At 43.2% G+C, this 26,619-nt stretch overlaps 1 protein-coding gene across 14 annotated transcripts in view; it reads left to right on the forward strand.

The window, feature by feature from the left end:
• The window catches only part of LPP (LIM domain containing preferred translocation partner in lipoma), a 736,333-nt gene that overhangs the window by 123,596 nt on the left and 586,118 nt on the right, over positions 1-26,619 (forward strand). The window contains exon 2 of one of the 14 annotated variants that reach the window (XM_074404690.1): positions 2,827-3,007. The exons of the other annotated variants lie outside the window; for them this stretch is intronic. The gene's annotated coding sequence lies outside the window, so the exon portion shown is untranslated. The remainder of the gene's footprint in view (positions 1-2,826; positions 3,008-26,619) is intronic. 14 annotated transcript variants of the gene reach the window in all.

Consider the following 26,619-nt stretch of genomic DNA (forward strand, 5'->3'; position numbering starts at 1 on the left):
GGGGTCAGTGATCCAGTGATGACTCTCTTTATATTTTTTTGTTTTTTTGAGTTAGGGTATCACTCTGCTGCTCAGGCTGGAGTGCAACGGCATGATCTCGGCTCACTGCAACCTCCGCCTTCCAGGTTCAAGTGATTCTCCTGCCTCAGCCTCCTGAGTAGCTGGGAGTACAGGTGCTCATCACCACACCTGGCTAATTTTTGTATTTTTAGTAGAGATGGGGTTTCACCATGTTGTCCAGGCCAGTTTTGAACTCCTGACTTCATAATCTGCCCACCTTGGCCCCCCAAAGTGCTGGGATTACAGGCATGAGCCACCACGTCCGGCCCAGTGATGACTCTAGCAGAGATAAGGCAGAACTTGTGGAGGAAAAATTGTTTCTTTTCCATTCCCATGATTTAGACCTCTAACTGCATGGTTTTGTTTATGCCTCTTTTATTGTGCTGGCATTTAGTCCCCAGCTTCTCTTTTGATCGTGCGTGGACAGCATGGTAATGTGCATTTGTTGCACACATACTGTATCCCAGGCACTGGGTAAATTGCCTTCCATAGTTCATTTCATTTAATCCTCAAAGCCAGCCTATTCAGTAGATACTAGTTATCCATACTGGATGGATGAGGTATGGATGGATTAGAAAGGTTTGTGTAACTTACCCAAGGTGGCGCAACTTGTAGTGACAGGGTCAGACTTGGAAACTAAATCTCTCTGATACAGCTTTTGATTTGATTTTTACCCTCCTTATGCCTGGTTTCGTCTCCTGGCCCTTTCTGCTTACGGGGCTTGGAGCAGGTCCTCATCTGCCAAAAACCCTGTAGGTGGTTGGAAGGAGTGCTCTGTCCTCACCTCTTCTTCCCATGGTCCCTGCAACCAGAGCCCTTCCGTGTATGCTATGTACCCTTCTGACCTCTCTGACTCTGAATTGACTCTCAAGGCTGAACTGGCTGATACGCACCTTCTAATGGATTCCTTGTTTTTCATGGTTTACTTGGTTTATCACAAGCTAGGGACAGCTTGACATTTGCTTTCCTGTCAGTGGTATGGGGATGTGCACAGAGCTGCCTGTTTCACATCTCCGCTCTGTGTTTCTCTACCCTTAGAGAAGACTATATAACCATGGCTGTTTTATAATACAATGTGTTATAATAAGATCTAGGGGCATTCTCGAGAACTTGGGATCAATCTAAAAAAGGAGAGTGAGGTTGGAGAGAGGCGTGGACTTTTCATCTTCTGGTAGATGATGGTGGAGGCTGTGTAATAACACACCACAGCCCAGCCCACTTGAAAGCATCACACTCTCCAGGGAACTGCCTCAGCCTCGGGCACTCATATTATCAGTGCTTAGCATTTTTGTATTACTTTACATTTGCGAAGTGCTTTCCGGTGATTTATTAGCTGTTCTTGTTTTTAATAGCCCCTGGAGGTATATTGATATTCAGCCTTCTGAGAACGTAAATGCATTGGGAATGTTCATCTCATCAGATATTTTTGGGTCTGGGTTCAGGACTCTGACCTCCTGGGATGAGGCCATTTGGGGTCACTGCCTCCCGTGGATTAGTAGAAGATCAAGTGGACTTAACTTCAGCTTCTACAGTCTCCAAGGCAGAGCTGTGGAATGGCCACTGCTATTTAAGTAAATGGCATAGAAGCCATTATCCAAAGAGCTGGATTCCAGTCCTGGCTCTGCTGCTGACCAGCCTCACTGCCCTGGAGTAGCTGCTTTGCCTACGTATGCCTCAGACTCGCCCTCTGTAAAACAGAGGTAACCTCTCAAGCCCCTTTACGTCCCCCACTGTATTAATATCATTCTGTGACTTTGGACTCCTTCTGTGGAACCCCTTGGGTAGCCAATGACTTATATGATAGGGAACGTGGGTCCAGATGTAAACCATTAGGGGACTTGCATTGGGAAGGTGCTCACTCTCCTTTTTCTAGGATTCAAGGACTAACGGACAATGATACGCTTTCAGATTCATTTTAAGAGGCACACAATCCTCATTCCCTATGGAAGTAAGGTAGCGAGTGGAGCTGTTAGAGGAGAGTCAAACTGGAGCCAAGACCATCAATTCTGTATCTTCTGGGTGTTGTAGAAAGTAATTAGCAGGCTTGATTATCTCACTGGTTCAACACACATTTTAGGGATGTGATGTAATGTGAGGAAACATTTAGTTGTCAGATTTTAGGGCTGTATGAAATTTATTCTTGCAGGAAGTCTAGTTGTCCTGGCAACCTAAAATTGATTTTCTTATTGCTCTTGTCAGCTGAAACTGGTCCCCTCTGAATCATTCCTCTAATTTAATATAGAGAACTGTGTGTCCCTACCTGGTGACCAAATCGTTTTTAATGACAGGTAACTCCAGCAAATGGCTTCTTTCCTACCTGAGCCAGAAGCTATAGTTTATTACTACCTTTACCCTGTGTTGTTCTCTTTGTGGTTATTTATTTGTCTGTGGAGTCAGGTGTAGAAGTGAAGTGGCATTCAATTAATTAAGAGTTTAATCAGGCCTGTAGAGCAGTGACGTAATTGGCAGCCAATCATGGCCTTTCGTTTTCAGTGACCTCCTAGACATGAGTGGGATTCGAATGGGCTCCGGAATCAGGAGTCCTTTTGTGGGGTTGTCTAGCATTTTTGTAACCTGAAGAGGCTGATGTAATGGCCCAGATGAAAGGAGAAGGCAGAGCTACATGGCTGCTTTCTACCTCTGTCATTCATCTCTATCAAGGGGAGGAGGTCATCTATGAAGGGTGGAATCGACATCATTAGGAAGAAATTGATGCCCATGACAATTGAGGAGGTTGTGAGAGAGCAATTTGCTTTCCTTAAACAGTTGCAAAGTTCGTGGACCACACATACTGCATCTCAGGATACAGAAGAGAACTTCTGATGGGGAACGGCTGCCAGCAATTTTGAGGAACACTGGAAATCAGCAGAAATGCTAGAAAGTGAGGAGATGAGTATTATCAAAAAAGTCCAATGCCTATCCCGCAGCCTGCACCCAAACAAAACAGGTACCCAGAGTCTAGAATCTGCTGATTTTGTTGTGATTCCTGGTACAGTTGTCGACGGGCCTGTATAGATAGGTGATTTGTGAGTCTTTGAAAGGAAGTAGTGTCCACCAAGAGCTAGAACAGGGTCTTAACCAATTCCCTTTCCATCTGGGTTAACCAGTGGGTGGATTCATATGATAACACAGACATAGTGGGGAGAATGTGGCCTTTGGAGTTAGATTGTCTGGGTTTAAATCCAGAGTCCTCTGCTTTGAAGACAAATGACCTTAGGCAAGTGGTTTAATTTCTGTGACTCAGCTGCTTCTTCATGTCAGTGTTATCCTGGGGCTAATGATAAAACTGACAGAGGAATTTTTTTTTTTTTTTTTTTTTTTTTTTTGGAGAGAGAGTCTTTCTGTGTTGCCCCAGCTGGAGTGTAATGGCACAATCTCTGCTCATTACAACCTCCACCTCCTGGGCTCCAGCAATTCTCCCGCCTCAGGCTCCGGAGTAGCTGGGATTACAGGTAACAAAGGAGTTTTTGAAGACAAAATGAAATAGTGCATGCGAAGAGCTTAAAACAATTTACACATGTGAATTATTTAATAAATGCAGTTCTTACTACTATTTGCAGAAAGACATTTGAATTTAGTAAAGCACTTAAACTTTTTTACATATGTATGGATAAGATGGAGACATGTAAACTAGATTAGGACATAGTGAATTAATATATAGGTTCGTAAACAAATACTCACTTACTTTTTAGTGATGCGAGTTGAGAAAGAGTATATTTCTTGTGGCAGAAGCTCTAAAGTCAGGCCGGGAGCGGCGGCTCACCCTTGTAATACCAGCACTTTGGGAGGCTGAGGCGGATGGATCACTTGAGGTCAGGAGTTTGAGACCAGCCTGCCCAACATGGTGAAATCCCGTCTCTACTAAAAAAAAAAAAAAAAAAAAAAAAAAAAAAAAAAAAAAAAAATTAGTCAGGCATGGTGGTTCATGCCTGTAATCCCAGCTACTTAGGAGGCTGAGGCAGGAGAATTCCCAGGAAGCAGAGATTGTAGTGAGCTGAGATTGTGCCGCTGCACTCCAGCCTTGGCAACAGAGCGAGACCCTATGAAAAAAACAAAACAAAAACAAAAACAAAACAGAAAAAACAAAACAAAACAAAACGAAACTCCGAAGTCACATTGCAAGGTGAGGACATAGGGAAGGGGAAAATCTGTGACCGTTTTGCAACTTGGCAAACTTCTTTCCACTCCCCCATTCTCCTTTCTTCCAAGAAGTTAGCATCATCAGCAATTTGCCTTAAGTCTAGTTTTTTATCTCACATTCATATACCTGTGAACATATGTTTATTTGTTGCTTGAAAAACCTCAAAAGTTATTTGTGTAAAATTAAAATTATTCTTTCATAAAAGATCATGACTACAAATATTGAAATAATTATTCGGAACTACAGTCACATGTTTTACCTGCAAATAATCATTCTTTTTTTTTTTTAAATTGCATTTTAGGTTTGGGGGTACATGTGAAGAACATGCAAGATTGTTGCATAGGTACACACGTGGCAGCGTGATTTGCTGCCTTCCTCCCCATCACCTATATCTGGCATTTCTCCCCATGCTATCCCTCCTTAGCTCCCCGCCCCCCACTGTCCCTGATCATTCTTGTACTCATAGGCAGAGAGATAACTGTAATGTTTTCCCTTCTTCTCCTCACCTGGGCCTTTGGGAGAATTTTCTTTCTTCCTTTTTTTTGTGTCTTTCTGCCTCGACCTTCCCCTCCGGTCCTCTCTCCTTGTTTTCCCTTCCCGTATCTTCTGTTTCTTACCATTCATGCCCTTTTCTCCCTCCCTTCTTCTTTGGCAATACTTTCCTACCTTTCTTACTTCCTTTGTTTTATATATATATATATATATATTTTTTTTTTTTTTTTTGAGACGGAGTTTTGCTCTTGTTACCCAGGCTGGAGTGCAATGGCACGATCTCGGCTCACCGCAACCTCCGCCTCCTGGGTTCAGGCAATTCTCCTGCCTCAGCCTCCTGAGTAGCTGGGATTACAGGCACGCGCCACCATGCCCAGCTAGTTTTTTGTGTTTTTTTTTAGTAGAGACGGGGTTTCACTATTTTGACCGGGATGGTCTCGATCTCTTGACTTCGTGATCCACCCACCTCAGCCTCCCAAAGTGCTGGGATTACAGGTGTGAGCCACCACGCCCGGCCTATATTTTTTAGTCTCTTGTCTTTAGCTTAGCATGGGGCTCAGTGGCCAGGCATTTACATAATATGGTGGGTCCTTGCAAAAGCAGGTCTTGGCCACCTGGTCTCAGCTCTGAATTGTCAGGTTCCTGCTGATATACTTTCTTGGACCACTGTTGCTTTGTATTTAATACTGGAGGTTGTGACAACATCGCTCAGCTTCAAGAGGCCATGGTGCGCAGGAGTGATGCGTGTCTTGTGTAGTTCTCTGTCTGGTATGCAGGGTGACAGGAGGTTGGCTTGTGTACACATGTTCACCTCCTTGGGCTACTGGAGAGGGAGGCTTTGTTTTGTTGGGGTGCCCCTAAGAGCAGTGAGCTCAGAGCATTTGTCTTGAGACTTGCTGTGTGTTTGCTTGACCTCTCAATGCTCCTGACATAAGTGATATCCTTGCTTAGGGCCTTACCCTCATGACTTCAGGCAACCTTTCTGCCTTCCTCTTGATGCCACCCTGTCCACCCTATGTTCACATTCTTCATCCCACGTGCAGGGCCACCCTGCACGGCTACCTCTGCCAGGCCGAATCCTTCACGCTTAGCTCAAATCCCACCATCTCGGAAACATCAGACTTCACATTTGGACTCAGTCTCTCCCCTCCTCCATTTCCCATCACACGGTTTGTACTTTCAGAGATAACTTTCATATACCACCTTGTATTTGATAGGTGGTGTGTGTTTCTGCATTCCGATCAGAGGGCAGATATCTCTGATCCTTTGGAGGCCAGCTGAGCAGCTGGCATTTATAGGCACTCTGTTACTGTTAAATTGAATTACTGAGGAGGCCTGAGGGGTTGGAAGGTTAAATGCAGTTAACCCAGTGAACTAGAAGGGCCTTTGGGAACTTGGTTTAGGCGCACAGATTTTATGAGCAGCTATCAGCTTTTCCCAGGCTCCTTCTTAATCCTGTTTCTCTAGAGGCACAGGGAGAGAGGTGGGGTTTGCTTAAGATGCTGGTGGCATTCCTCGTGAAGTTAGGTCAGAATGTACCGTCTCTTCTTTAGCTCTCAGCTTCTTAGAGTGTCAGCCCTCCTCATACTGGAAAAGCTTAGCTTCTAAAAAAGAGACAGCAGTTTAAATGATGACCTCTGAATTTCTGACTTTGATTACTAATCTTCTTGAAGAAGACTTTGCAATTGCCCCTGTTACGGGGAAAGCAGACATGCCAAGTTGCTGCATTTATGAAATTGAATGAAAGTCTGGCTTCATCTTGTGGCTCTGACCTTTGGGAACAGTCCAGGGTCAGACTGCTCACATGATGTGCTCGATAAACCCGCCTCCCAGCAGCACTGTTGAGATCTTAACTAGATTGCTGCTTGCGAAACACCTTTTCTGACTTACCGTTCAGATTCTGTATGTACTGCTGAATGCCATTTCCAGTGACTCATTGAGATAAGACTCCTGTATATTTGGTGGCGAGAGGATTCATGATACTGAGGAAAGAGAAAAAGAGCCAGCCTAGGACTCTTGGGTTCCAATGCTGAATCTGCAAGAGACATGTTTGATGTGGGGCCTCAGTATTCAGATCCATAAAATGGAGACACTAGTTGTTATTAGGAAGGGTTGTTATGTCAGTTATATAGATTAAAGCATCCGGTAGAGCTTCTGACACTTCAACAATAGAGAAACCCAATGAAGTTACGCAGATTTGCTTATAAACCCGGGCTCCAATAGCTGCTTGAATTTGGATGATTTACATAACTTCAGTGAGGCTGAGTTTTGAAACCCATTGGAGCCCCAGTTGAAATGGTTTTTCATTTGGGGTTAAATAGACCTTGCATGCTAAGTTGTTAAGATTAGTGAATGTCTATAATGTCCTAACATAGTAGTGTTTCTCAGCCCCTGACCTGAGGGTCCACACTCACCAGCACCCCCAAAGAGCCAGCCTCTCTGGAGTGGCAGATACGCTTATTGAAGTGGCCACCCTCAGAGGCCCTTGTTGATGTTCTCCTGCACCTAAGTTTATCTTCAGAAACCAAAGCCACAGGGAGAGTAGACCCAGTATGGAGATGCTGATTTTTTTTTTTTTTTTTTGCGATGGAGTCTTGCTTTGTCATCCAGGCTGGAGAGGGCAATGGCACGATCTCTCTCAGCAACCTCCGCATCCTGGGTTCAAGCAATTCCTCTGTCTTAGCCTCCTGAATAGCTGGGATTACAGGCACGTGCTACCATGCCCGGGATTTTTTTTTTTTTTTTTTTTTTTTTTTTTTTTTTTTGAGACAGAGTCTTGCTGTATCACAGGCTAGAGTACAGCGGCATGATCTTGGCTCACTGCAAGCGCCACTACTCCGGTTCGAGTGATTCTCCTCTTCAGCCTCCCAAGTAGCTGGGACTACAGGCGTAGGCCACCACGCCCAGCTGATTTTTATATTATTAGTAGAGATGGCGTTTCACTATGTTGGCCAGGATGGTCTCAATCTTTTGACCTTGTGATCCACCCGCCTCGGCCTCCCAAAGTGCTGGACTACAGGCGTGAGCCACCGCGCCTGGTGGAGATGCTGATTTTAGGATATAAACCGTATTGTGCCTAGAGAAGTGCAGCCAGTTTGGTGGAGGATGTTTCCAGGACTTTCATAGGAGGAGCTCTTAAAGAGCTGGCCGTATTTTACTCAGAGAAAGACGGGATTAGAAAGGAAGGCTGAGACTGAGAGACGAGTTAGTGTTTATTCAAGGTCGGGGTGCGCAGGCCCAATCCAGGACAATGGCAAGTGGGCTTGGAGAAGAGGGCTCACCGGACAGGCTGGCAGATGAAGTGGGATGGGACCCAGGAGGCCCAAGGGAGAGGAGGAGGATTCAGGTCAGAGCTTCAGATGCTGGATCTGGCGACACTTCCTGAATGCCTAGGAGGTAGCGGTGGTGTTTTGCAGGACGAGAAAGACAGAGGCTTTCTGTAACTACATCCTGCTAGGTGAAATGAAGGGATGGTCTGGAGTGTGTGTGTGTGTGTGTGTGTGTGTACCCACAGATGTGCATGTGTGCATGAGTGTGTATTGGTAAGAGAACCAAGGAGATACGGGACTTACCCAAGGCCATGCAGCTGGGAAACAGCTTTCATTTGATTACCGTGCTAAGTTTAGTAATGACTGTGAGTAACAAAAACGGGCAGGGGGAGCCTGTAGGGAAAGGGCCTCGGCCCCATTTCCTACCCTCTCAGGCAGGTAGTGAGTAGGAGTTTTAGGTTTCACTGTTTGATAGCATCACCTCCTCTGCTTTCCCAGAAATTATTCCTCGAAGTATGACTCGAATCATTCCTCTGTTGGGGGATATCTCAGTTCAGAGCTGACTTTCTGCTCTGGTTGTTTACCGAAAAATGGTAGCACTGGCAATTCAGAAGGGGGCATAAGCGAGTGAAGGAAAAAAAAAAAAAGAACAAACAGGGCATGTGAGGTCAGGGGCCCTGGTTGTGAGTCCTGGCCCTGCTTTTAGGGACCCCTGTGATTGGGCAGGTCAGTCAGCTTGTTAGTTAATGCTTCAGCTTTTTCCTCTGAAGGAGTGGCTTCTGCTTGTTGTGATAGTGCTTTGCAGGTCACAGTGTTGGTCACAGGATAATAAAGATGAAGGGGTACACGGACCGGGATTCTGCTTCTGTATATGTGAAGCGTTAGCAAGAAGTGGTAAATTGTTTCATTCCATTGGGTTGTGCACATTACAGTTATGCCTGTGTCTTCTCCTTTTGCAGGGCAGGGTGTCTTGGAAGAGTGTGGTTACTGAATGTGGAATCTACTAACTCCCATTTTTTTTTTTTTTTTTTTTTCCTGAGACAGGGTCTCACTGTGTTGTCAGTGGTGTGATCATATCTCACTGCAGCCTTGAACTCCTGGGCTCAATCTAAGTAGCTGGAGTTATAGGTGTGTGCCACCGTGCCAGCTAATTAGAAACAGTTTTGTTTGTTGAGATGGGGGTATCACTATATTATAGCCCAGGCTGGCCTTGAATTCCTAACCTCGAGTGATCAGCCTGACTCGACCACCCGAAGCGCTGGGATTACAAGTGTGAGCCACTGTTCGCAGCCTCCTTTTTTATATTCTGCTTTGTACAAAGCATCAGCACTAGCAGCCTCCCACCTGCAAGCCCCAACAGCTATGCGTTAAGTGTCAGTTTGATCTGAGGATTTCCTAGCTTGCTGTTTGTCCTGGGAGAATTTCTGAGTTTCTGAGTCTTGGTTTTTTTATCTGAAAGAGGGGAATAGTAGTAAGCTCAGCTTTGCCTGCATCATGGACACTAGCCGAAGAAAGCAATGGGAAGACCATTTGTAAGTTGTACTGAAATCCTTGTATTTTTAGAGATCATTTTGTCTTTTTTCTCCCTTCTGCTAGTGGCTGAGGGACCTCTTTGGTCTTGAAAAAGGCCACTTGTACAGAGGCAGACACAGGGGCTTATAGAGGGAAGTGACTTTCCAAGGGCCCTGGAATGAATTGGATTCTGCGATTTGTGCCCGTCCTTGTCACAACCTGTCAGATTCCATTATTGGGTGTGGGCCTGACTTGTCCATGCCTGGGACTTTCCCAGAGGAAGACATACATTTCTGGAAACTCTCTGAGGTCTTGAGAGGGTGGGAGAAGTCTCTTTGGAACAAGTGCTGCTGTGGGCGTGGAGGCTTCCGTTCCTCTCATTGTGTTGAGCAGGGAATTGCTCCTTGGATATTTGGGTTTGAATGACTCCACGTGCTTCTGACCTGGAGGATGTTGTGGTGTGCTTGACAGCGTGCTGGAAATTAGTCAGAAGGTAAAAGTGCTTGTCCTGACCCTAGAACCCACTTTTTCTATGTGGATGAGAAAGTCCTCTCTGATCCTCCATTTCCTAATTTATGGCAGCTTCTGGAGAACAGCATTTTCTCTGTTACTGCTCTATGGGGTTAAGTGTGGAAATTAAAAAAGAGAACTTATTTTTTTGTAAATAGTAGTGCATTATTCAGATGCTGTTAGTTTCTGACATTTAAAGTGGGCATCTCACTTCTTTGCTTCCTCTCCAAGTAAAGTATTGATACTACAAAAGAAAACCAGCTAACTCTATGAAGATGGCTGGTAAATGGGCCATTCTGTTTTTGCTTTCTGTCTGAGGTCTCTCAAGTGAAGTCTGGACCATTTCAAGCATATATGGAGGATATATACTTCACATATACATCAGGGATACATATTTCAAAATCGAGGATGCATATTACTAGAAAGAGGGGACCCTGTAAGTCAAAGCAAAGTTTATTTATTGTCTGATTGATTTATTGAGATGGAGTTTTGCCCTTGTTGCCCAGGCTGGAGTGCAGTGGCGTGGTCTTGGCTCACTGCAACCTCCGCCTCTTGGGTTCAAGCGATTCTTCTGCCTCAGCCTCCTAAGTAGCTGGGATTACAGGTACCCACCACCATGCCTGGCTAATTTTTGTATTTTTAGTAGAGATGGGGTTTCACTATGCTGGCCAGGCTGGTCTCCAACTCCTGACCTCAAGTGATCTTCCCGCCTCGGCCTCCCAAAGTGCTGGGATTGCAGGCGTGAGCCACAGCACCCAGCTAAAGCACACATTTGAAAATTGCAACTTTGCACCGGCCTCCTATCTCCCTTGGCTTATAATATTTCAAGTCCTCTTGGACACTAGGCTTGCACTCCCTTGCTACTTTTGTTAATGTAGCCCATGTAGGCTTCTCATAGAGCAGACATAATCGCTGGGTTCCGGAAGGTCTCTATTGAAGAAACTGAGGTCTGGCAAGGTCACACATCGAGGAAGTAGCAAAATCAAGACTAGAAGCCAGCTCTTTGGATTCTCAACTCCCTGCTCTTTCTGACACATCACTCTTCCCTCCTGTCAGGTGAAGAGAGAAGCCAGATGGTTTGACAAATGGTTCTTGTTGCTGTCAAATCTGCCTTCTTTCTCTGCTCAGACAGACAGTTCTTACCTTCCCTTCTTCAGGGGACTGGGAGAGGTGGGGTGAGTAGAGAGGTAGGGAGGTGGAGGAAGGAAAAAAACATCATTTTATTGCTCGATTCTTTATGTAGTCTTTTTTTTTTTTTGAGACGGAGTTTCGCTCTTGTTACCCAGGCTGGAGTGCAATGGCGCGATCTCGGCTCACCGCAACCTCTGCCTCCTGGGTTCAGGCAATTCTCCTGCCTCAGCCTCCTGAGTAGCTGGGATTACAGGCACGCGCCACCATGCCCAGCTAACTTTTTGTATTTTTAATAGAGACGGGGTTTCACCATGTTGACCGGGATGGTCTCGATCTCTTGACCTCGTGATCCCAAAGTAGAGATGGGGTTTCACTATGCTGGCCAGGCTGGTCTCCAACTCCTGACCTCAAGTGATCTTCCCACCTCGGCCTCCCAAAGTGCTGGGATTACAGGCTTGAGCCACCGCGCCCGGCCTTTATGTAGTCTTGATGGCCAAGAAGTTCTTTCTGTCTCTGGCAAGAAGCAAGTAAAGGCAAAGAGTAATCTCACCTTGAATTTAAAGCACATAGAGGTCTAGAAATGGCAGGCTGTATTAGGAGACAACATTGATTTCATATATATTCATCTCTGAAAAAACATGTTTAAGATGCCATATCCATAAATACTAATAAGGCTGTCTGATTCCAATTTTCAGGTGAGATTAGCATTTTATTGAGTATTTTATCTGTCAGATTCAATGCTGGATGTACCATCCTCCCAGGCTTATTAGCATAATTGCTGTGCTTAAGCAACAATAAAAAAATCAGCAGTAAAATAGCATTTAGTGCAGGCAATTTGTTATCAAAAGCTTTTACTTAAGGACAGCTCCAGCCCGCGTTTATTAGCAAGTTAGGGTTATAATTTATTTTTATTTTGAAAAACAAAAGTGGGAGAAAGAGTTGGCTTTTTTGTTGTGGAAATAATAGAGAAATTAGAAAGCATTTGCCTCTTTGGAAAATCGTCCACATCGCTCTTCCTTTGCCGAAAGCAGGCTGCGATGGGCATAGATTCCACTGTGAGCGACATTGGCTCAGACAAAAAGTTGCTCTCCTTGGCATCGGAACAAACGGATAGCAATGTCCCTTTATGTTTGTACAGACGTTTCCAAAACATTTTCCGATCTCGTTTGTTGCTCAGACCTCACACCAGTCCCATGAGGTCTCCATTCGTAGACGTAGAAAACCAAGTGGAAATGGCTTGTTCCAGATGAGGCAGTTGAGTGGCAGAGCTGAGGTGGGAAAACAAGTCTTGCAGCCTGCAGTCCTGTCTCAGCATTGCTACCCTTCACTTCATTGTCCAGAGCTCCTGGTGTGGGCACTGTTGCCCCTGCCCTGTGGCAGGAGCCTTGGCCTTTTCCGTATGTATATGTGCACACACACATGCATATAGACACACACATCTGCGTGTATACACCTGTCTACACACACACGTGCACATGCATGCACACACATCTGTACATACTTTTTTTTTCCCCGTAAAATTTAATGATGTACTCTTCCATTGGTTTTTCTTTTGGTGTCCTTGTTGAAGCACTTCTGCCACATAGACCTCTCTTGATGCCAAATATCCTCTTAAAATCAGTGTCTCTCTCTTCCTGTCATTCTTTCTGCTCCTCCCCACCCCCCTCCCCGCCACAACCGCAGATAGCAACTGAATCAGGAAAGCACTTGTGATTACCATCTGCAAAGAACCCAGAACAAAATAAATGATGTTTTAAGTTTTTGTAGGAAAGACAGAGATAAGATTTTGAAATGTGGAGATTGGGAAATCATTTTTCTTCCTTATTTCTTGGGAAATGTATCAGAAATAAATAACATTAAATTGATGCCTTTTAGTGGGTTTTAGGCTTCAATTATGGGTAATAATTTTCAAATTGAGAATAAAGTTTTGAGTGAAAATGGACAACTGAAGCGTCTAAGCTTTGAGAGAAGTTATTTTAGCGTTTTAGATGTTTTGTTTTTTTTTTTCTCGGTAGATTCAAACAAAGATCATATAATCATTGACTCATAGCATGTCTAAAATGCAAGGCTCTGCGCTGGCCGCTGTGTGGTTTACAGACCAGCTCAGATGTGGTTCTGGGCCCCAAGGCATGTTTAGATTATTAGAGAGGATACTAATAACACGTTAATAATGTTCTTGGTTTTGACTGGGTATTCTAGAATGGGAACTCCAGTGGGATCTTTGCCTGGTGTTACGTCATTTAAATTTAAATTCACTCAATTATTCATTGACTAAATATTGAGCACTTACTATGTATTGTTCACTGTTGTATTTTACATACATCATCTCACGTAATTTTTATAACAACCATATGAAATATGATCTGAGATCGTGGTGAGTAATGTTATTCATTAGATGAGGAAACTGGGACTGAGTAACTTGTCCAAGTCATAGGGCCGGTAAGCAGTCAAGCTGCTGTGGTCTCCCTGTTTCCCAAACGCATGTTCTTTTACTGTACCACTTGGCAAAAAATCAGTGAGTCGATACATATGCAGACAGATAGTGCTAATGATGATGAGAGAAACTCAGAACTCATACACAACCTGGAGGTTTGCAGAGGACAGTGAACTTGAAACCAGACAGGTGTTCACATCCTACTGGGCTTCTTAGTGTTTGTAACACCCTCAATTTAATGACCTCGTAGGATTTCAGTGTCTTGCTTTGAAGGAAGGATGATAAAATCTCTCTCCCAATATCATTATGAGAGTAAATTACAAAATGTATGCAAGTGTCTGCAAAGGTACCCAGTTCATGGTGGGTGTTCACTCTGTTGTGGAAGTGCTCATAAACGTGCAGTTTTTTTTGTTTGTTTGTTCTTCTTTTTTTTTAGACAGAGTCTCACCCTGTCATCCAGGCTAGAGTGCAGTGGTGCTGTCTTAGCTCACTGCAAGCTTAGCCTCCTGGGTTCAAGTGATTCTCCTTCCTCCGCCTCCCGAGTGGTTGGGAATATAAGTGCGTGCCACTATGCCTGACTAAGTTTTTTGTATTTTTAGTAGAGATGGGGTTTCACCATGTTGGCCAGGCCGGTCTTGAACTCCTGACTTCAAGTGATCTGAATGCCTCATCCGCCTGACTTCAAGTGATCCGACCCTCTCAGCCTCCCAAAGTGCAGAAATTACAGGCGTGAGCCACCATGCCCGGCCCAACATGCAGTTTTGTGTACTGTTTCGGGACAGATGCCAAAACCACATTGCTTGGGTTTTGATCCATCTTATCACATAATATCATATGACCTTGGACAAACAACTTCATCTCTAGCGCCATACTTTCTTTATCTGCAAAATGGGCTTACTTCATAGGGTTCTTGTGAGGTTTAACCAAGTTAGAATACATAGAGCATGTGGAGCAAGGCACATGGCATGCTCTGCTTCAGTGTTAGTGTTTACTCTTCCATTATACTAGAGCAACCAGGAAGGACAGGTACACGGTGAACAGTTTAGGGCTGTTGATGTTCCTGGCCTGTTCACTCCAAGAGAGTCAACAGGTTTAACTTAGAACGTAGGAGCTGTATTTACACAGCTACTAATGACCTTGGAAAAGTTCTTGGCTTCTCTAACCTTGACCTTTATTTATCTGAAAGAGTGAACTTCAGATGACAGAGTGTGTGTGCGGAGTGGAATGCCTCCTCATCCTTGATAAGCTACCCTGATGGAAAGTTGCCATGTGGCTACTGAGGGTCAATTCACTGGTCAAAGGGGGCCTCTGGGTTGCTGGTTTTTTTTTGTGTGTCTTGCTGGCAAGTTCTGTCTTTCCTCAGTCTGCGCATGCCTGGGTCTGTCCTCAGAGGTGTCTACCGTTTCCCTCTTCTCTAGAAAGCATTGACATAATGGGGCCACCTCTTCCTTGGACTGTTTCTCTAGCATCTGAAGGAGGTGTGTGGGAATGTTGGCATGCCACTTTTTGAAAGGCAATACACTGTAATGTATTTTACCTGCCTTCAAAGAGTGAGAATACGCTGAATGCTGTTTAATTTTCAAGATGTGTTGCTGAAGTGAGCTCTAAGATGAACAATTCTTCAGAATCTTGGACTTTCTTGGGTTTGTTGTCCCAAACAACAATTATCCTTATAAAGCGTGCGTGCGTGCGTGTGTGTGTGTGTGTGTGTGTGTGTGTGACGTGAAACTTCCTGGGATTGGTAGTGTTGATTTTGAAATGTTTCTCTGGCCTATTGAAAATATAAACGGAGGCCGGGCGCGGTGGCTCACGCCTGTAATCCCAGCACTTTGGGAGGCCGAGGTGGGTGGATCACGAGGTCAAGAGATCGAGACCATCCTGGTCAACATGGTGAAACCCCGTCTCTACTAAAAATACAAAAAAATTAGCTGGGCATGGTGGCGCGTGCCTGTAATCCCAGCTACTCAGGAGGCTGAGGCAGGAGAATTGCCTGAACCCAGGAGGCGGAGGTTGCCGTGAGCCGAGATCGCGCCATTGCACTCCAGCCTGGGTAACAAGAGCGAAACTCCGTCTCAAAAAAAAAAAAAAAAGAAGAAAAGAAAAGAAAAGATAAACAGAAAGGCAAAAGTGTTTTTCATGTCATTAAAGAATGTCTTTATAGGAAAAAACATTGGCCGAAAGCGGTGGCTCATACCTGTAACCCTAGCACTTTGGGAGGCTGAGGTGATCAAATCATGAGGTCAGGAGTTCGAGACTAGCCTGGCTAACATGGTGAAACCCCATCTCTACTGAAAATACAAAAAATCAGCTGCGCATGATGGCAGGCGCCTGTAGTCCCAGCTACTTGGGAAGCTGAGGCAGGAGAATTGCTTGAACCCAGGAGGCGGAGGTTGTAGTGAGCTAGGATAGCGCCACAGCACTCTGGCCTGAGTGAAAGTGCAAGACTCTTTCTCAAAAAAAGAAGCAAAGAAAGGACATGAAGATGATGCCTTACATTGTATGTGGGGCTTGTGGCTTTGAAAAACACTTATGTACCCATTTTCTTACGTGTGCTTTATGACATCTCTATGAGGTAAGCAAGGCAGGCTTTATCATTGTTTCCCTTTTAGAAATAGTGGAACTGAGGTGCAGAGAAGTGAAATAAGTATTCTTAAAGCAGTGCTGGATGCAGACCCAGCACACTTGACTCTAGGGTGCTTTCTGCTCCACCACCCTGATTTGATTGTACTGAAGTCATTCTTATCAAGCAGTATCTGGTTATATAGAGTTGTAATATAGCTTAAAAATGCCCATATTAATTTTATTTTCTTTAAAAAGATCTGTTAAAAAGTTAGCTGTGATTTGATGTTACCTTGTTTCTCCTCAAGTTTAAACAGCAATGAATCTCTAGGACCTTCCGTTAAACTAGCGTGGGTTTTTCAAAAATCAAATGTCAAAGCATTTCCTGAATCTTGCTTTAATGAACAAGAGAAGTGAAGGTAAAATTCCTTTTTTTGCATAAAGTAATTTGGAAACAGGATGTGCAAACTTGCTATATGAATTTAAAGAGGAGCACTTCTATTGATGTACAAACTGGAGGGGCATGTTACAGAGAGTTTCATGCTGGTAGAAATTTTAAGAGAAATATGTTCTCATTCAGCATATCAATTGTTTTTGGACTGTGTGCAGACCTACTGTGTTTCATGAGTTGGATCTAAGGAGGTCAATATCTCTACAGTCCAGAAAAACAGAAGCATGACTCAGGCATCTAGTTCTGATTGCAGAGTGCCTTTATCTGGAAGACTGGGCCTGTCCTCAGAATAACGAACAAGAGGGATGGAATATTCTCTTGAGTTTCCTAGTGACTTAAGGGTCTGTACTGTGCTTGCTTGGGAGATGGGAAGGATTGAATTATCTGGAAAATGCCTTCGAGTCTCTTAGACACACAGTGCCCGATAAGCCCAGCGCTGTATTATTAGGGTCATGTACTAGAATATGGTATACCTGACGTAGGTTTTAGAAATCTATTTTTTTAATTCACACTACATGGTTTCTTGGGTAGCAACTTCTCAGTGAAATGCTAGCTTCCTGATAATGTCTTGAAAAACATGCTTGGTAAGGAGGCAGAAGTGTTTCTCTTTTGACAGATGACCTCCTTGACCCCTTGACTTTCCATTTTTGATGGTTTCTTTTGAGGTCTGCGTCATCTGGTAATTTTATTGGTGTGATTTATGCCTCCACTAAAGATCAATGTGTACTTTTTCATGACACACATAGCTACAGATTATCTATCCTCATGGAAGTCTATGTATTGTCTATCCTGTGTAATAATTGGCTCCAACTCTACGAACAAGGTTAGAAATGAAATCACTAGCGTTGCAAGTGAGACATAACAAATGGAAGGAAGATTTCCTTCTCTGAGTTTCTCTTATACCCTTAATTTTATTTGAGCTGGCATTGATTTATTCTATGTGTCTGTTCTGCTAGATCTTGAACTCTGGAGGAATGGTCTCATATCTTATTAATTATAATGGTGGTGCACAGCACATTTTAGGTATTTAGTACTAAGTGGTTGGGTTTAATATCTTAAGAAGCAGAAAATGTGGTTTTTCTTGAAGGAGAGATGGTTTGAGTGTTGTTCCTTTAGTGTATCCTAAGCCTGCCCTCCTGGGGCACTGTAACTGTGGCTCCTAACTTAGGGAGCCCACAATCTAGCTATATCATGCCAGCGAGAGCTCTTTGTGTACTGAAACATTAAACTTAGGAACCATCTCAATGAGTTTTACATGTAGAATGCCTTAGGCTGCCAGGTACTGCCACCTCATCCCACCGTTGAGAATTGTCTAGTGCGGACTTCACTTTTAAACATGGGTAATAGGACAGTTATGAATGGATCATTGAAGGGATGAGCAAATATCTGTCAAACTCATAATATCTATCAAATCATTTGCTATTATTTGGGTAGATAAAAGGTTATTTTATTTTTAAGAAGTAGATATTGGCTGAATGAATAAGCAAAATGTGGCATAGTCATAAAATGGAATATTGTTCAGTAGTGAAAAGAATAAAGTACCGATTTATACTGCAACATGGGTGAACCTTGAAAACTTACAGCAAGCGAAAGAAGCCAGTTATAAGGCTGGGTGTGGTGGCTCGTGCCTGAAATCTCAGCACTTTGGGAGGCTGAGGTGGGTGGATCACTTGAGGTGAAGAATTCCAGACCAGCCAGGACAACATGGTGAAACCCCGTCTCTACTAAAAATACAAAAATTAGTGGGGCATGGTGGCATGTGCTTGTAGTCCCAGCTACTCGGGAGGCTGAGGCAGGAGAACGGCTTGAACCTGAGGGGCGGAGGTTGCAATGAGCCAAGATCTGCCCTCCAGCCTGGGCGTCAGAGTCAGACTCCATCTCCTAAATAAATAAGAAGCCAGTTACAAAAGATCACATATTATATGATTTCATTTATGTGAAAAGCCCACAATAGGTAAATCTATAATACACTCTGTAGGATAGAAAGTGGTTGCCAGCAGGGTTGGGTAGAGGATAGGGAGTGATTGGTAATAAGTGTGAGTTTCTTTTTGGGATGCTGAAAATGTCCTTTATATGGTAGTGATGGTTGCACAATGCTGTGAATATACTAAAAACAGAACTGTAAACTTTAAATGGGTGAATTGTATGTAAATTATATTTCAATATCCCAATAAACCTGTTTAAAAAAAGTGGATCTCCCTTTAATCTGCTGTCTCTGAGGATTGCTTCAGGGATTCAGATTAGTGCATAGTGCCAGGTTTGAAACTCACATTGATTCGTTTTTGGTAAAGAAGTCGTGCATACTTAACAATGATGAACGCACTTAAGGAAAAATTGATAACACAACCAGAGCCACCAAACATATACAAATATATTTCCACCTAACTTCTTGCACAATTTTTTTTTCTCAGAAGCTTTAAAAGTATATACTTTCTGAAATGTTGATTAGTGAGGTATCTGATAAGAAATAACAGGGTACTGACAGTCCTGATTGTATAAATAGGCGTTACGGATTGTGTTCATGGTTTGCTTGTCAGCACAAGAGAAATGTGTGATTATGTTGAATGATGGTTAATTTTCTTATCCATCCGTTTTAAAAATAAAGATGTACAGCTAGAACACAGGTGCCCAGGGAAGAAAGGAGACCTGCAGCTTTGATAATGAACTCCAGAAAGAAACTAGAGGGAACAACCTCCCTTTTAGGAGTTCTCCTTCGAGTCCTGGCCAGTGTCTGGCTGTAGCTGACGAGTTAAAGAACTGTGGCTGGCCTCTCACAAAGGATTTTTCATTTACTCTTGTTTCGTGTTTGAATCTAGGCGGCTTTTTCCCATCCTCCTTCAAGGTCATTGTCCCACGTTCTCTGACTCACTTACTGTGTCAACAGAATTGAAAGAGCAGCCAGTGGATGTGTTTAGAGGCTGGAGGAGAGTTGTGCTTTCTAGCTTTGTATTTGAATAGTTCATACACAAACAGTTCTCTTTGATTAAGTATCCGGTGAAACCAATTCACATGAACTCCAATTAAACTTTAATGAACAAGTGGGTGTATTAATATCAGCTGAGTAATGCAGGCAGCACAGATTCCAGTAAGTGACTCACTTCTCTGAGCAGCTCATTCCCCAGGCACGGTTAGAGTTACTAGAAAGCTTCCAGCTATATGTGAGTGGATCTGGTCTGGGCCTTGTAATTCTAGCAGTCCTCAGAGCTTGTTATTCATCTGGTGACAAAACCACAGTCATCCAGACCTCTGTCTTCAGAGCAAAAATTGGGGATGAGGAGTCTTGTTCACATGGAGCAATTAGGCCCTTTGTGGAACAGTGAGCATTTGGACTTTGATTTTTCCCATCTTCCTTTTGTTGTTGTTGTTGTTGTTGTTGTTATGTTTTAGACACAGGATTGCACTCTGTGGCCCAGGCTGGAGTGCAGTGGTGCGATCACAGCTCATTGTTGCCTTGGCAGCCCGAGCAGTCCTCCAGCCTCAGCCTCCTGAGTAGCTGGAACATCAGGCATGTGCCACTGTGCTCACCTAATTTTTAAACTCTTTGTAGAGCTGGGGTCTTGCTATGTTGCCCAGTATGGTGTCGAACTCCCAAGCTGAAGTGATCCTCAGCCTCCCAAGGTGTTTGGATCACAGATGTCAGCCCCGTGCCCAGCCTTTGTTTGTAAGTGAGAATTGTTTTTTCCTTATACCCAGGGGCAGTGTAGACGAAGGTCTAGGCAGTGAAGATGGAGCAGTCAGTTTTGAAATGCACATAATCTATGCACGTAATCTCTCTGAGCCTCACTTTCATCCACATCTGCCAGTCTGCCTCAAGTCTATGAGCTTCCCTACACCAGAGGCAGCGAGGCATGCCTGGAATGATGAATCCCTTTGAGCACAGACCCTGTTCTATCTAGAGACTGATGTCTGTACCTATTTCCTAGGAAAAGTTAAACATGATCGTGAATATAATGCTCTTACTTTCATGCCTGGCACATAGTAAGTTTTCAGTAAATGTTTAACTTGGTCCAGTGGGGGAAGGATGAGAAGGAGGATTTGAAGACTCGGCCCTTGACATTCAGGAGCTTAGAGTCTTGTAGAGATTTGTCTTAAACATGTCTATGTAACTCCAGAGTGATTTAGACAAAAATGCTTGAGAAGAAGTGTGGGTTCAGGGGATGGGGAAATCCCAGAGGTTGGCCACATCTGAGAAGGTTGGAGGTTAGGGCAGGGAAGAGGTAAGGGTTTGGGAACGTAGTTCTAGGCTGATGGAAGAGTGAGAGCAAAAGTAGAGGCCGGGATGTACCCAGGTACCAGGTAGTGTACATTTAGTGTGGTTACAATAGAGAATAATTTAGGAGGCCAATTGAAACTGAATTTAGCCTCTGCCTAAGTCACCAAGCCCTCTCCCAGCTCTGTTTGCTGTTCTGTCTCTCACTCTTTTCTGCCTATTTTGAAACCAGTTGAAAATAATGGAGTCAGACAGGCAGATGGCAATAACGTCCACGTTGCGGAACGGTAGCTCGCCGGGCTTTCTAACGCCGCGCCCATGAATGAAATTTACCCTCTTCCTCTCAGATAGCTCCTGGACTCAATAACTCCCGTTTAGGGTACACTGTGCGTAAAACTCCCAAAGATAAAGAGCAGGGAGTATCTGCCTCTAACAATCGGGTAACTCCCAAAGACTGGAAGGCAGCAGCTGGGCTGCACGTGGCCAGTTTCTTCTCCGAATTGGGTAACCCTCTGCCTTCTCGCTTGAGAACAAGGGAGCGGAAGGATGGCAAACAAGAAAAGAGAAGAAGCAGTGGAGAAAGGAGATGTTCTGCCATTGCCAGGCTGCATGCCCCCTGCTCTTCCCAAATGTCAGCATAGTTCCTTTAGGGGAAAAAGTGGGAGGCTGGAATGGTAGGACAGGACCACATTGTGGAAGTGAGAAACCGGGGCAGTTTCCTGAGCAAGGAATGATGTCATTCAGTCTGTAATTCAGGCTGGTTAATCTACTTATGCAACGCCAATTGAAGGGCATACTTAGATAACTCAGCCTTGAGTCAACAAATCTGGTGTAATGCTGCCAAGGTCCATAGTGCAAGAATCAGCTCCCACTTCAGAAATAACAACCACCCCTCAGGGCCAGAGTCTGGACGGTGCTTGTGAATCTCAGACTCTTTCCTTCCCTCCCAGACAATATTTTAGAGAATGTCGCAGGGTAAAAAAAATCCAAGGGGTAAAGACGTAAATTCCATAATAGTACAATAGGTGGGAGGCTCTAATTGAGTCGTTAAATCTTATTTTTGAAATTGTGAATAAAGCAGAAAGGATTCTTGCAAATCAGAGATTGAATAGATTGATGGTGCAAATGAGAGACTATATTTTGCTTATAGAGAACGAAGGATTGCCTATCAGGTTTTAAAAATGTGACTCAGTAGTTCAGTGACTCAAGCTGAGCAGCTGCTTTGGTCATTAATTGGAATCTTTTATCGCCACTTCTCTTTTATATATGAAGAAACTGCTAACATATACAAAGGGCATTATCAAAGGACGCTGGGGCTAGGTTTTGTTACCCACCTCAATCCTTTATTTTATATTGAGCATTTCATATTGAAGTGAAACAATATGGATGTTTCTGGAGATTGTTGAGACAACTTAATTGGACTTGATTTTGACATTCAAAGGAATCAGGTAGAGGTACTCTGTAAAGCTCGCTACTTCGTTTTGGCCAAAGACATATTTCATAGAAATTTAGTAGCCATGATGGCTTATACATCTTTGAATTGGGGACCTATGACAATTTTTTTCCAATGCGAGGTTTCTTCAGAGTCTATCAGTTTCAACAGTCATTTAAGTAATTTACAGATGTGCTCATCTACTTTTACTGTCATATTTTTCCAAGTTAATTAACTGAATATATGATACAGATTAATTCGTCTCCCTGAGGTGAGCATCCTTTGCAAACCTGTGTCTCCAAACCCAAATGCTGCCCAAATTTCCCAACTTACCTCTCTAAGACTCCTAATAGTATCCTCTTCTCTGGAGATCTTTGACAGGACACACTGCTCTTTTCTTGAGAAGAACGTTCTGTTTCCCTGTCCACAGTGGATGCCACAACTGTCATCCTGGTCACTCTCTGGCTCCCCTTCCTTTGTCCACCATGAGTACAGGCTCCTGGCCACTGATCCTCTTGAGGACACTTGCCTGGCTACTCCATTGCTTATTTCACCTTTACTTCTCTTAGATACCATTGTTGTTGATTGTTCCATACAGCGATCACTCTCACCCAAGTTTCTGGATAAGACTCACTTAGGGAGGTTTTACCTGAATTCAGCTCACATCCCTAAATGTTTGGGTGTAGACTAGGGCATAGAGGGCATGCGCTTCTCCTGAGTACCCCTTCTCAAAATTTACTGACACCAGTTTACCCCTATGGCGTGCAGTGCATAAAGTGAAAGCTTTCTGAAAAGACATTTAATCCGTTGGTGTGAGGATGAGAAAGATTCACTCGGGGCATGAAAAGAGTGAGAAGGTCACCGCAAGGGTGTGGTCTCAGCTGGAGAGGAAGCTAGACAATGCTGTAAAGGAACACAAGCTCAGTGCTCTAACCATCTGTTCCTTTTCTACCCCAGGCCCATTCCCATAATGAGTATTTATTCTGCCCAGTGTGCAGTGGGTTCTGTTCTAGGAGTTTGCAGGAGCTGGGGACAGCTTAGCCCCACTGAAGGTGAGGCCAGTCATGAGGCTCTGTCTTATTCTGTAGGCTTCAGCCTTTTCGTGAAGACTCAACTTTTCTTCTTGTCCCAGGCCCTAAGCAGGCCCAGACTTTTCCTATACGTGCTCTCTATCTAGCTTATCTGTCTCACACCTTAATAAGGCAGCAGATTTTGTCATAATTAAAAAACCCACAGCAGACAGACGGGTGAAGTTGCTCATGGGCTGAGCTGGGAGGCCAGTTTTCCTTCATGCAGCCCTGGACTCTCCCTGGGCTTTTTCGTGTGTACTGTCTGAAGACCGTGTTCTAACATTTCAGTCATATCTTCCTTATTTTAAAACTACAGAATTGATCTTACCAACTTGCTGGGGAGCACATCGTCAGTAAGTTCTAATGGAAAAACCTGTCTGATCAATGGGACAGGAAAGCATCACAGCAATACTGGTGAGTCATTCCAAGACCAGGCAGATTTGAGCTGTGTTGCCTCTTCGGTGCTGACTATAATTCTCCCTCAGCATTATGTCGTCTTAAGCAGCTTTTGAATCGTTGTCTCTGATTCCCTTTCTAGGTCAGACTGTGTCTGTTTTTAAATTGTGCCTGGACTCCCCTTAATAGGTTGGACTAGTCCCTTTACGATAGTTGGCTGTATGAATTTGTGAAAATAGCAAGAGTGAATTTTAAAGTTCGTGAATAGGCTCCCCCTCCCTCTGTGTGGTGAGGCATTCAGGGTGGGATCTGTGTTTTTTGGTTTTTGGTTCTCGTTTTTAAAAAAGTAGGATGTTGAACCTTGGGATGAGAGGGAAGTAAAACAGTTTTGGAACCTTTTAGAAAGCAAAATAAAACTCCTTTCTTGAGAAAAATGAATGGACATTGTAAAGAAGGTAACAGGGCAACAGGAAGCCTTGGGTCTGGTCTGCCTGTGTCACATTTCCAGTTATGAGCTTCACGGCTCTGCTGTTCCTGGGGATCATCATCAAACCCATTTCTCTGAGCTGCCGAATGGACTAGATGAGTTCATACATATGAAAGTACTCTGTAAACAGAAAAAGTACCTTCCCATTTGTTATCTCAACAAAGGACTTTTATGATCCCTAAAATAGAACAAACATTTCTTTTTCAATTACGAAGGTTATATAGACCCTTTTAAAAAAGTTAAATGCACAAAAGTACGAAGAAAATTAAAATAACCTTAAGTCCTTTCTGCAGGCATCATTGTTGTCATTTAAACATGTGGCTACTCTGTTCTCTGTTTTTTTTTTTTTTTAAGAAACATGTTTCATAAGTGTGTATCTGTATATGTGTGTTTGTGTATGTATAGTTTTATTCTGTTTTCTTTATAGAACACGAAGCGTTCTCAAAATGTATATTGTAATCACTGCATGATGTTGCATTATCTGATATATTCACATGCATTGGGATTTTGTGACCCTTGTTTCCATAATTAAATGTTAGCTGCTTACCAAGAAGGGAACTTACTTTAAAACATGTCAGGGACATTTGGCCTTTTTTTTTTTTTCTTCTGCAGGAAAGGAATTTGAAGTATTTCATTTAAAAAAATAAATTACAGTGTATTAAGTTGGAGTTTAGCAGTACTTTTAGTTACTATCTCATCCAAAGTAAAAAGGTCAGACCTGTAGAGTTATTAATTTTTAGAGAATTCAGGCCACAACAAAATATGTTAGCTCAGGTTCTCTTAATGAACATAACACTAGTTACAGATATACTAAAAAATAGATTGGTTGGTCTCCTGAATGTTCTGCGTTAGATAAGTTGCTTTATGCCTTCTGGAAGACTTTCTGTTTTCTCTTTGTAGAAGAATACAATAGATTGGTTTTGCCCAAAAGGTTCATTTTCTGTGTTTGGGCACATATTTAATGCTGTAGTTAACACATTTCTGGATATGATGACATAATGATGAAGAGAGACCTTTGAATATTTTCTTAAATGAAGATTGAAGGAGTAGTAGATTGTAAGAGGAGATTCTCTAGTAATTCAGTCCTAAGATTGACCTTTTATTTTTTTATTATGGATTTATTCCTTTGTCTCTATGTATTTCTATGTATCTGCTCAGCATCTTCTACATTTGCCCTAGTTCCATCCTTCCTTTTGTCCATGCTTGTTTTTTCATACATCTGTTTCTCTATCCAGTCACCCACCTTCCTGCCTCTCCATCCGGTCATCCATCTAACCATCTCTGGCTGTTCTTACCTCCCTGTTTCACGTATATCTCTACATTTTTATCTGTCATTTGTATTTATCTGTTTGCCCATACATATCTACACCGGCTTGTCTCCTGCCTATCTATTAAAGTTAATGGAGATGATTTTGATGAAAACTTGTAAGTTTCTTTGTTATGTTTTACACTGAGGATCCCAGGAGCCAAAGGCTACGGGGACCAGAAAGTGAAAGTAACCAGAGCTCAGCCATTTCTGTTTCACTTCAAAATCAGGAGGGAAGGTCAGAACTAACCTGATTACCCATTCTGTGACGCTCATCAGGATGTCCTCAGTATAATGTCTTTTGGGGAATGTTATTTCAATGAATATTTTTCTAAGAATCAGTTGCCAGGACGTAGAATAAAGAGCCATTGTATAGCTTCAGAGTAGTTCTCTTTTAAGAAAGATGCAATAAATTAAAAATAATTTTCTTGAAGGCAGACTAAGGAAAAGTCAAAGATATACAAATGCTAGCTCTCCAAATTTATTGATTTTATTGATTTTATTGATTATTATTATTATTATTATTATTATTGAGACAAAGTCTCACTCTGTTACCCAGGCTGGAGTGCTGTGGCATGATCATAATTTACTGCAGCCTTAACGTCCTGGGCTCACAGTAGCCACTCAGTAGCTACTCTGAAGTAGCTTGGACTACAGGTTTGTGCCACAATACCTGGCTGAGTTTTTTGCACGTTTTGTAGAGACAGGGTTTTGCCATGTTGCCCAGGCTGGTGTTGAACTCCTGGGCTCAAGCGATCTGCCTGCCTTGGCTTTCCAAAGTGCTGGGATTATAGTAGGTTTGAGCCACCATACCCAGCCCAATTTATCAAAACAAAACAAAACATATTATAACATTCTAAGGGTGTTTAGAGACAGTGTAATGAAGGTATTTTCAAGGTTTGGGGAGCTGCGTGGTACATGATATTGGGCAAAATGGAAGGAAAACAACTAACCGTTACTGAAAGCCGTTTCTCTCCTGATTATGAGAAAGCTGCTTTGCATTTACTATCTCATTTAATTCTCCCATTCTCCCTTCAGTGTAATTTCTGTTATCCCAATTTATAGCTAAGAAACAGAGACTCAGAGAGGCTAAATGATTTGCCTAAGTTTACATAACTGAGTGCCACAGCTTTTGTGGAACAGAGACTTTTTTCAATCT

The sequence above is a fragment of the Saimiri boliviensis genome, chromosome 8, assembly GCF_048565385.1.
Source record: "Saimiri boliviensis isolate mSaiBol1 chromosome 8, mSaiBol1.pri, whole genome shotgun sequence".
Lineage (NCBI taxonomy): Eukaryota > Metazoa > Chordata > Mammalia > Primates > Cebidae > Saimiri > Saimiri boliviensis.